At 31.9% G+C, this 10,504-nt stretch overlaps 1 pseudogene; it reads right to left on the bottom strand.

Annotated features, from left to right (window-relative positions):
• Window positions 1–1,269: 1,269 nt before the first annotated feature.
• Window positions 1,270–4,028, bottom strand: LOC120081878 (annotated as a pseudogene).
• Between the last annotated feature and the right edge of the window lie 6,476 nt (window positions 4,029–10,504).

Below are 10,504 nucleotides of genomic sequence, written 5' to 3'. Positions count from 1 at the left end.
ACGATAACTTACAAAACACTCAATCGCTTACAAGATATTACACGATCGGTTACAAAATACTACGATCGCCCATCAAATGTTATACGATCGCTTATCAAATGCTACAAGACTGCTGGGCTCTGCTGCTCGAGTTCTTAGTAAAAGAGGTAGACGATGAGCGATACACTACGAAAAATTCTACACGATAGAGACTTCCGAACTCCCACTCTCGAGAGCTCTCCTTCCTCACACCAGATATTCAAACTTCCCTGCCTTCTCTTCCGATTTCTTTCCTTTTTTTAAACCTCAACTTCTCCCAATAGAATTGAAAGTAATCCTTANGCGATACACTACGAAAAATTCTACACGATAGAGACTTCCGAACTCCCACTCTCGAGAGCTCTCCTTCCTCACACCAGATATTCAAACTTCCCTACTCCCTCTTTCAGTTTCTTTCCTTTTTTTTTTTTTTAATCTCAACTTCTCCTAACAGAATTGAAAATAGTCTTTAACCGATTCAACCGCCGCCGACTTCCCTTTATCTCGTCTATTCTTTCTATTTTGATATTGTAACATAACTGGAGGCCTATCATTACCTCTCCCCTCCACCTTTACCTTGTCCTCAAGGTAAAGTTCTGGCTGTCCAACCACCTTTTTGGCTACTTTTGTACTACTCGCATTCGTCGGAGAACCACGGTCCTCGGTGCTCACTGGTGGTTTATGTACCACCGTCGATCATTATAGGTCGTGGGTGTACCAGTCAGACTGTAGCAACGTGCAATGGGGAAGGGTTTAGTGGGGGTAACGTGAGGGAGGAGGAGAGGGATAGAGAGAGGGGAAAAGGAGAGGGAGTGGGAGACTTTCTTTCCTAAAAAAAATAAGACCTAAATTAAAAAAGAAATAAAATTAGGGGGAAATGAAAATAAGGGTGGGAGGAAACAAAAAATCAAGATTCAAAAATTGTCTTGGGATTAAAAAATTAAGGTCACCTACAATGTCAGTTCTAAACCGACATTAAAGATCCGTAATTTTTTTTTAAGAAACCGACATTGTACATCCGTTTTTAGTTTTTCCAACCAACATCAAAGCTAAAATTTCTTGTAGTGAATTATTTTGTATGAGATTTGGTCCTTCACCAAGAAATAGTAGTTCATCATCTTCCTAGTTGTGCCCAGATCGCCGAATATTAAAAACTACATGAATGCGACTAGCATGCAAATTTAATTACAAGAAATGCAAAGAAGTAAACTCATGGCTTAAGATAGAAACAATAATCATCAAGGTTGGAAACTCAATTTGTAATTGAACCATATTTTTGTTTATAAAAACAGTACAAATACAAAAGGTAAGATAGATTAAGAAACACATACATAATAATCCATAACTTTTCTATTGTACAAATTTAGGGATAGAAAAGTGCATAGTATGTTTATGAAAGCAAAGAACAATAAGAGGAAAAGAGAGTCAAAGCTCAGCATCAAGGTGAAGAACCACATCATGTTGGCCATAAATATTGGCAAAAACAACAGCTTTGTGCTGAGGAAGTTGGCCAATCTTAGCTGATTCCTCTTCACTCAATGACCAATCAAAAATGTCAATGTTTTCTCATTCTCTCTTTTGTCAAAGCTCTTTGCCACTATGCTCACCCCTTGCTCATACACCCATCTCAATGCAATCTATAATTTAATAAAATTTCAAAATGTTATAAAATAAGTTTAATATTCGTAACTTCATTCATAGTACAAATTCGATATTATAACTTTTAAATTTGTGTCTATTTTGTTTCTAAACATTCATTATGTACGTAAATTGAAAGATTGAAGCACTCTCACACGTTTAGAAATATTTTATCAACTAGGTTCTTTAAAATAAAATTCAAGAATCTAAAAGTGTAATTTATTTGATACAAACATGAAAGTTTCGAAACTAAAAGTAAAATTGAAATGATTTATACCTGAGCAATTTTGCTGTTGGCCTTGGCAATTTGAGTAATAACATCAAGCTCACAACTTTCGTCGGTCCGCCGAATAGATCCAGCGTGCACCTAGAGGAGGAATGATTGCGTAAGACGCGTGAATCGGCCCATTGCTTTACAAAACTCTCTTAGTTTATTCTGATGCCAAAGTGGACTCATCGTGCGGAGCGTGCGATGATAGAGATAGTGAGGAGTATTATTAAATGATTTTATGAAATAAGTTTGTAAACAAATATAGAACAATTAAAAACTAAAAAGAGGCATATAGATAAGCAATTACTTGATTGAGTATTGGGGGTATTTTTGCAAAGGAGAGAAGTTCTTGAAGTCTTTTGGGAGAGAAATTACTGACACCAATGGCTTTGGTTAGACAAAGGTTTTGGCATTCTTCCATTTTCTCCCAAACTCCTTTGAGATCAATTGCAGAAATGTCCTCTTTATCAACTGGGACTTTACACACTTTAGGATTCACCTTCAATGGAATGTGGATCAAGTACATATCAACATATTCCATTCCCAAGTTCCTGTTCATTTTTTTTATTTGACAATTAACTAATGTATATTTTGTAAAAAGAAACGGCCTCGATAAACATCACTCAAATAATTTGAGATGTAAGAGATCGTAGGTTTGTTCAAAACTTTCAATTTCGTCAAATCTTACCTCAAAAACTTAAGTGCTAACTTTCGAAAGTTTCGCCAATTTTTAACCTTTTGAGTAATTTCGTTAAAAAAATAGTTCACGATTGATTTTTGTTAACTCTCAAATCCACTCTTTAGATTTTAGAAAAAAATGACTTTAAAGCAAAAATTTTCTTAAATTTTATGATGTTATTCGTTGGTACAATTAATGTCTATATTGGTCAAATTTAATTTAGTTTGAAACTTGATTATATTTAAATCAATGACATTTTGGAAATCTTAGTGTTTTATTTTCTAGGATTAATTGGATAAATGGTCAAAATAGAATGATATTTAAAAAAAAATGATCAAAACCATTTCAGTTTAGAAAAATGACCAACCAACTAAATCTTCTATTTTTTAGAATCCAAAAACGAACAAATATATCCTTGTTGTCCAATCCCTACAATTATGACGCGATTTAAACAAATCTAATAAATTAAAAAACAGAATATCTTATAATCTTCACTATCGGATAAAAAATCTCTTAAAATTTCTAAGTTTCTAAATTAACGACGACAAACGATTGAGGTTACTGGTGTAAGGCAAACTAGGAATTTATCCAAGAAGTTTTCTTTTTTTAAAAAAAAAAAAAAAATTAATTTTTAGATTGTCTATAATATTTAAAAATAAATAATTAGTAATCAAATTCCAACCAAATCTAATTTGGAGGAGATATACTCTACACATAATTGAAGTAAGCATGGGATTGGGAGGGTAAAATTTACAAAAATGAAAGAGTGTAATAATTTATTGAAATTAGTGATTTTCTAGGTAGAAATAATAAAAACACTTGTCAACCTTATTTGATGAAATTTATATTTATTTAGTTGACTAAAATCAATTCTAAAATATGATTTATTTTGTTTTTAACAAACTTATTTTGGATGCAAAGAATTGTTGTGTTTAAATTGATCTTCCAAAAAATTGTTGAGAGAGGAACAAAAAAAATAAATAAAATAAAGGGAAGAAGAAAAATATGATACTTGAGAGTGGCCTTAATCCCATCAAGAACAAGAGGAGGATCAACAAAACGACAATCCAACTTAGAAGTTATGAACAACTCATCTCTTGATTCTATAAGGCCAAGTTCCAAAGCCTCCCTAATCCCTTCCCCAAGAGGCTGCTCAGATCGGTATGAATATGACGTATCGAAATGGCGGTATCCAGCTCTGATTGCTTCCACCACCGCAACTTTTGTTGCCTCAGCTCCGGCCATCGACATTGTCCCCATCCCGACCACTGGTATCGACTGGCCGTTGCTCAAAGTCGTTATCGGAATCACTCCCATTTTTAGTTAGGTTATGTTGTTAAAGCCTCCTCTTCACATCCTCTCTTATATAAAGTTCACAATCTCTAGTTTGCATTCAAATATTTTGATTATTGTATTGATATCTCCATAAATTGAAGAGGTTGATGAATAAGAAATGTATTAATGAAGCCTATGGCTATTATCGGTATTTATTGGAGTGTTTGAGAAGTTGAGAAAATAAATAAAAAAAAACCATCACTTAATTTTTCTTCAACAATGTGAGAAAATATAGGTGAAACGATAGTTTGAGAAGTTGCTATTATTTTGTTTAATTTAAAACATTTTTTTTAGTTGAAATTCAAACACAATTTTTTAATATCCCAACTTATATCATTGTTATTTATTTATCTATTAATCGGTTTAGTTTAAATTTCTATCGCAACTGAAAAGAGAAACTTATTAGTATTATTTAATTAATTTTAATAATAAAAATAATATTGAAGGAATAAATTAGAGATTTACTAATGACTAAAATCAGAGATTTGAAACTATAAAATCTAAAAGTGAGCAAACCAAAAAATCAAAATGGTATTTTTAACCAAAACATAAATCATTTTGACAATAAATGATCTTTTTATCATTAAACAAAGTTGAAGAAAAGTTAACATTTTAGTTTGATTTAGAATTTACATTAAATATCAGTTTTAGTCAATGATTAATTTCTTCACGAAAGATCTCTAAATTTTAGAAATGTAATAAATTTTAAGTAGGTAGGATATCTATAAATTAAATGGAAGGTTGTTTATATCATAAAATGAGCTGAATTAATGGTAAAATTAGCAAAACTTATTTGTAAATATAGCAAAATCTAAGTGAAAAGTCTAAAATTCCCCTATTGAGTTTTAACACGTGTAGCAAGCTAGAGTAAACACCTAGATTTACACGTTATTAGAATTACAGAAAGAACTGAAGACAAGAAAACAAGATTGCAGGTAGTTGAAACGTTGTCGTCTTCTTTCTGTTATGTGTTGTAACCACAAGAGCTTCATTGTTGACCATTGTGCTTGTATATATAAAGAAAAATGAATGTGAGAATAACGGAAGAGAGAAAAAGAGAGCAAGACATTCATTCCGTAATAATTTTGAAGAATAAGTAATAAAAGAGACCCTCTCGATTTGCATAGTGGACGTAGGCCTTTGGCTGAACCACTTAAACTCTTGTGTTCTTTCTTCCTTACTCAACGATGGTTTAACATTTACTTAAGTATCATTTACACGATTGTGTAATTCCTGTCTGCATCGTGTACACGATCGTTTAGCTCCACATCCAATCGTCTGTACGATCATTTAGCTCTTCCAGTTGTCGTCTATACGATCGTTTAGCTCTAATCAACTGTTGTCTACACAATCGTCTAACATTTCATTCTATCATTTACATTATTGAACTATCGTTTAGTTCTTGGAATTTTGTCTACACGATTGAGCTGCCATCAGGTAAACAATAGAAGAGTTTTGACGCCCCAAGCATACACCTCCCCTGACTCTTAAATTGTACTTGACTGTTAGTTCTGAATAATTTGTGATTGCAAATGAGAAGATCTTAGTTATTTGAGTCAACAAGTGGTATCAGAGCTCAGTGAAAGTTCAAGACAGATCCAAGATTTGAATTCTTGCATACTTCGAATAAGATAAGTCAATCTTGAAGATCATGAATGGCAACAACTAGATATGAAATTGAGAAGTTCGATGGTAAGACAGACTTTGAACTATGGAAAGCGAAGATTAAAGCAGTCTTGGGACATCAGAAGACACTACTGACCATTACAGACCCTGCAAAATACTCTGAAACACTCACTGATGCAGAGAAAGAGACGCTAGAGGTAAATGCTTATGGAACCATTGTCTTGAATGTCACATATAGTGTTTTGAGGCAGATTGTTGACCAGCCTACTACCTATGCCCTCTGGAAAAAATTGAACAAGATTTATCTCAACAAAGACCTGCCTAACAAAACTTTCTTGAGGGAAAGATTTTTCACTTAAAGGATGGATGCTGTAAAGTCCCTCACGGATAATTTGAACGAGTTCAAGAGGCTGTCTAAGATCAATAGGAGACAATATTGGGGAGGAGAATGAGACTTTCATATTACTAAACTCTCTACCAGAATCATTCAAAGATGTCAAGACAACCATGAAGTATGGTAGAGAAAGAATCACCACAGAAGCAATCATATCAGCAGTAAGAGTTAGAGAATTAGAGTTACAAATGAGCAAGAAAGAACAACAAGGAGGTGAATGCTTGTTTTCAAAGGGGAAAACAAAGAACAACGGGAAGGGGAAACAGAATGGTGGTGACAAGTCCAAGATTAAGTACCATTTTTGCCACAAAATGGAACATATGAAGAAGGACTGCTATGCCTTGAAGAGGAAGCTGAACCAACAGAGCAAGGGGAGAAAACAGACCGAGGCTGCTGTGGGGGAGAATTCCCTTGTGTATTCAGATGCAACTATTAATCGATTTAGTTTAAATTTATATCGCAACTGAAAAGAGAAACTTAAAAACTTATTAGTATTATTTAACTAATTTCAATCATAAAAATAATATTGAAAGAATAAATTAGAGATTTACTGAAAGTAAAATGACTAAAATCGGACATTTAAAAGTATAAAAATGAGCAAACTAAAAATCAAAATGGTATTTTTAACCAAAACATAAACAACTTTGACAGTAAATGATTTTTTTTTTTCTTATTAAACAAAGTTGAAGAAAAGTTAACATTTTAGTTTGGTTTAGAATTTACATTAAATATCAGTTGGTCAATGATTAATTTCTTCAAGAAACAGCTCTAAATTTTAGATATGAAATAAATTTTAAGTAGGTAGGGTATCTATAAATTAAAGGGATGGTTGCTTATATCATAAAATGAGCTAAATTAATGATAAAAATAGCAAAACTTAAAATTATTTGTAAATATAGCAAAATCTAAGTGAAAAGTCTAAAATTCTCAAGCTAGAGTAAACACCTGGATTTACAGGTTGTTAGTTACTAAGCTCAACTTTATTTTTCTTTCTTAGTTTTACTTCTAGACATGCAAAGAAGGAAGTGAAATGATGGAGATGCCCGCAATTGAAATCTTCAGAAATACATAAAAGAAAAATTGACAAAATAAAGGATGAAAAGGGAAGAAGAAGATAGAGTTTTTAAAGTGGTTTGGTCATAGGAGACCTACATCCACTGTATGCTGGAAACAGTTTACATATCAAGAACAATATAACGAAAAAGTACAAGATCTCTCAAAGATAAGTTTCCTCATTGCTTTCTCATACTTTTTATATATTTTTATGAGATGTATACTTCTATTTATAAGCTAATATATTCTCCAACTTATGTAAAACAAACATAACTGTTTATGTAATAATTTGACTTTTTAAAAACGAACCTTAGGCGTTTCTTTGCATGTAAGGTTTAGAGTTTCCCATGTTCTATTTACTGTTTGGGAGGTTATTTTACTACTACGAAATCAGTGTTTCTTGGCGTTTTTTAAATGTCAAGAATTAGTTTTCTTGACGTTTTAAAAAATGTCAATGAAGCTAGTGTCAAGAATGCCGATTTTCTTGACGTTTTAAAAATGTCAAGAAATACTGACACTTGACATGTTTGAAATGTCAAGAATATGAGCGTTCTTGACAAGGAAAAAAATGTCAAGAATATCTCTAATCTTGACAAGGAAAAAACATCAAGAAATTTACTTGTGATTTTTTTAAAAAAATCTGTAATGTAGACGTTTTTACCTATAATTACTCATGTATTTTGATCCAACAACTACATTTGGTATATATATGACATACATTCACCAATCAAATAAACGATACACACATTTTCAATCTTATATATAGACCAAAATTCCACCAATATCTCGTTATAAAAACTTCATTTCTTTAACATTATCAATATTACAACCTCATAAAGTATTTCTAAGTTAAAAGAATATGGAAAACTCCATATGAACAATTCCAATATTACAATCAACCCCATATGAACAATTTCAAAAGTATAACAACTATCAACCCTCATATGAACACATTTCCTATTATACAATCAACAATCTCATCCCCTCTAAGAACAATTAAAAAAATTACACCTATCAATCCGTTTGAAGTAATCCTAGCCAAATCTCGCTCACTATGCTCCTACCTCCACAAAAATAACGTAGCCTACCTTTAACTCGTCACTTTAAGCACCTAGATCAATGAAATAATATACAAAAACTACAACGTATAGACTGAAACTTTACAACTCCATGAAGGATTTTGTAAGTTAATTAAAAGAATATGGACAGACCCATATGGGCACTTCTAAAACAATATAAGGAACATAACTCTTACAGTCAACCAAATATAAACAGTTTCAAAACATACATTTCCAAACATTCTATCAAAACTATCCATCTACCCACATAACAACTATCACATGTACTAATCCAAAACTATCTTTGACATTGTATTATGGTACCTAATTTTAGATCATACCTCTTGAAGGAAAAGCAACTAGACATAATAAAATAAAGGCTAATGGCTCAAACGTCCACAAATTACTTTTTATGAAGCTAGAACTTTTCTCATAGCAACACCTTGACGTCAATAAAGAACCACTTCGTATAAAATATCCTACAAATGATACAAACTTAAAGTTTCAAACAAATATCCCCACTTTACTCAACACATCAAGATCAATGTAAAATATCCTACAAAAGGGAAAGTACAGATGGCTTCAAATAAAGCAAGAAAGATGCATTTAAACCAAAGTTGCATTTAAACCAAGGAGGTAAATCAACTTTTGAAATATTAATCAAGCCATATTTAAATGTGTGACTTTCTAGACAAAATGTATGCAAGATACCAATAGCAATGTCAATAACTTTGAAAGTTATAATATCACATATAGATCAAGAATATTCACGAGAGATTAAGCCCTAAGTTTGAAAGTTCAAGCCTCAAATCAAGAAAACCAATCCTTAACTTTGAAAGTTCATGCCTCAAACCAAGAAAATCAAGAATCAAACCTAATCTAAACTAAATATAGATTTACCTCAATGAAGAATCTCTTCAAGATTGATGGAATAAAATCAAGTCCTAACTTTGAAAATTCATGCCTCGAACCAAGAACAATATTAAAGAAGAATTTATTATGAGATTCAAGAATATACATGAGAGATTAAGCCCTAATTTTGAAAGTTAAGCCTCAAACCAAAAAAATCAAGCCTTAACTTTGAAAGTTCATGCCTCAAACCAAGAACATCAAGAATTAAACCTAATCTAAACTAAATCTACATACTTCAATGAAGACTCTCGTTAAGATTGATGGAATAAAATCAAACCCTAACTTTGAAAGTTCATGCCTTAAACCAAGAACAATATGAAAGAAGAACTTATTATGAGATTCAAGAATATATATGAGAGATTAAACCCTAACTTTGAAAGTTCAAGCCTCAAAAAAAAAAAAAAAAAAAAAATCAAACCCTAACTTTGGAAGTTCATGCCTAAACAAAGAAAATCAAGAATTAAACCTAATCTAAACTAAATCTACTTACCTCAATAAAGAATCTCTTCAAGATTGATGGAATAAAAAGATGTATCAAAGAGAAGTGAAAAACTAAGAAGAATTGTAGAAATTTTACAAGGAGAAGAAAGAAAAATGAGCAGTTCGACTATGAAATTTCTTTTAAATCTGTCTTATAGCGTTGCAATGCTATTGAGAGCATTGCAATGTTGTTTGCAAGCATGCTATTTTTTCGTCAAAATCCATAGCGTTGCAACGCTGTTTGCGTGAGGCGTGCGTTTTTCATTTTTTCGTCAAAATTCGTAGCATTGCAACACTACTTTTAAGCATTGAAATGCAACCCTGTATATTCTAATATTTTGAAGTTTTAAAAATGTCAAGAAACCATTAATTCAACTTGACATTTTTAAAAACGTTAAGTACAATATTTTCAGGAAACCTCCACTTTTTAAAAACAATTCTTGACGTTTTTTTCTTCAAAATCACCTATTTCTTGACATTATTTTTCATAAAAACGTCAAGTATTTAAAATTGCAAATATCTAGAAAGGTAATTTTTCTTGTAGTGTTTCTTCATTCATGGCATTTATCCAACTTGCATTGTTGCAACTCAATGAATCATTGAACGAAAGTGATTGTGCTTTATGTATTTTAGCCATAACACTTAGAGCTACACTCACATAATCTACTTCATTGTATCTAGCTAGAGGAGTAATTGTTATTCTTCGTTAATCTCTAGGTGTGAAAATAACCTATAAGATCTTTTTCCTCTTGAGGTTTATTATCTTCTATTTCTATAGGTTGTTGTTCACTAGTTTCAGGAACTTCGGTACTTATTTTTAGTAGTTCTATTTGAGTTAGAAAGATGCTCCACCTCAAAATTCACAATTTCTAGTGAAAAAGTGTTGAGATGACTCGTCACACAAACACAAATGTTAAAAGGAAAGAACTGGCTACCAATGTAACAACAAAATACCAACAACAAGTAAGCAGTTAAAGAGACATAGAAGTTGGTAACCCATTTCGGTGAAATCCACCTACATCTGGGGGCAGTGTGCCCGG

This window comes from Benincasa hispida, chromosome 7 (genome assembly GCF_009727055.1).
Source record: "Benincasa hispida cultivar B227 chromosome 7, ASM972705v1, whole genome shotgun sequence".
NCBI classification, from domain to species: domain Eukaryota; kingdom Viridiplantae; phylum Streptophyta; class Magnoliopsida; order Cucurbitales; family Cucurbitaceae; genus Benincasa; species Benincasa hispida.
This window is presented reverse-complemented; position numbering and strand designations above follow the sequence as displayed.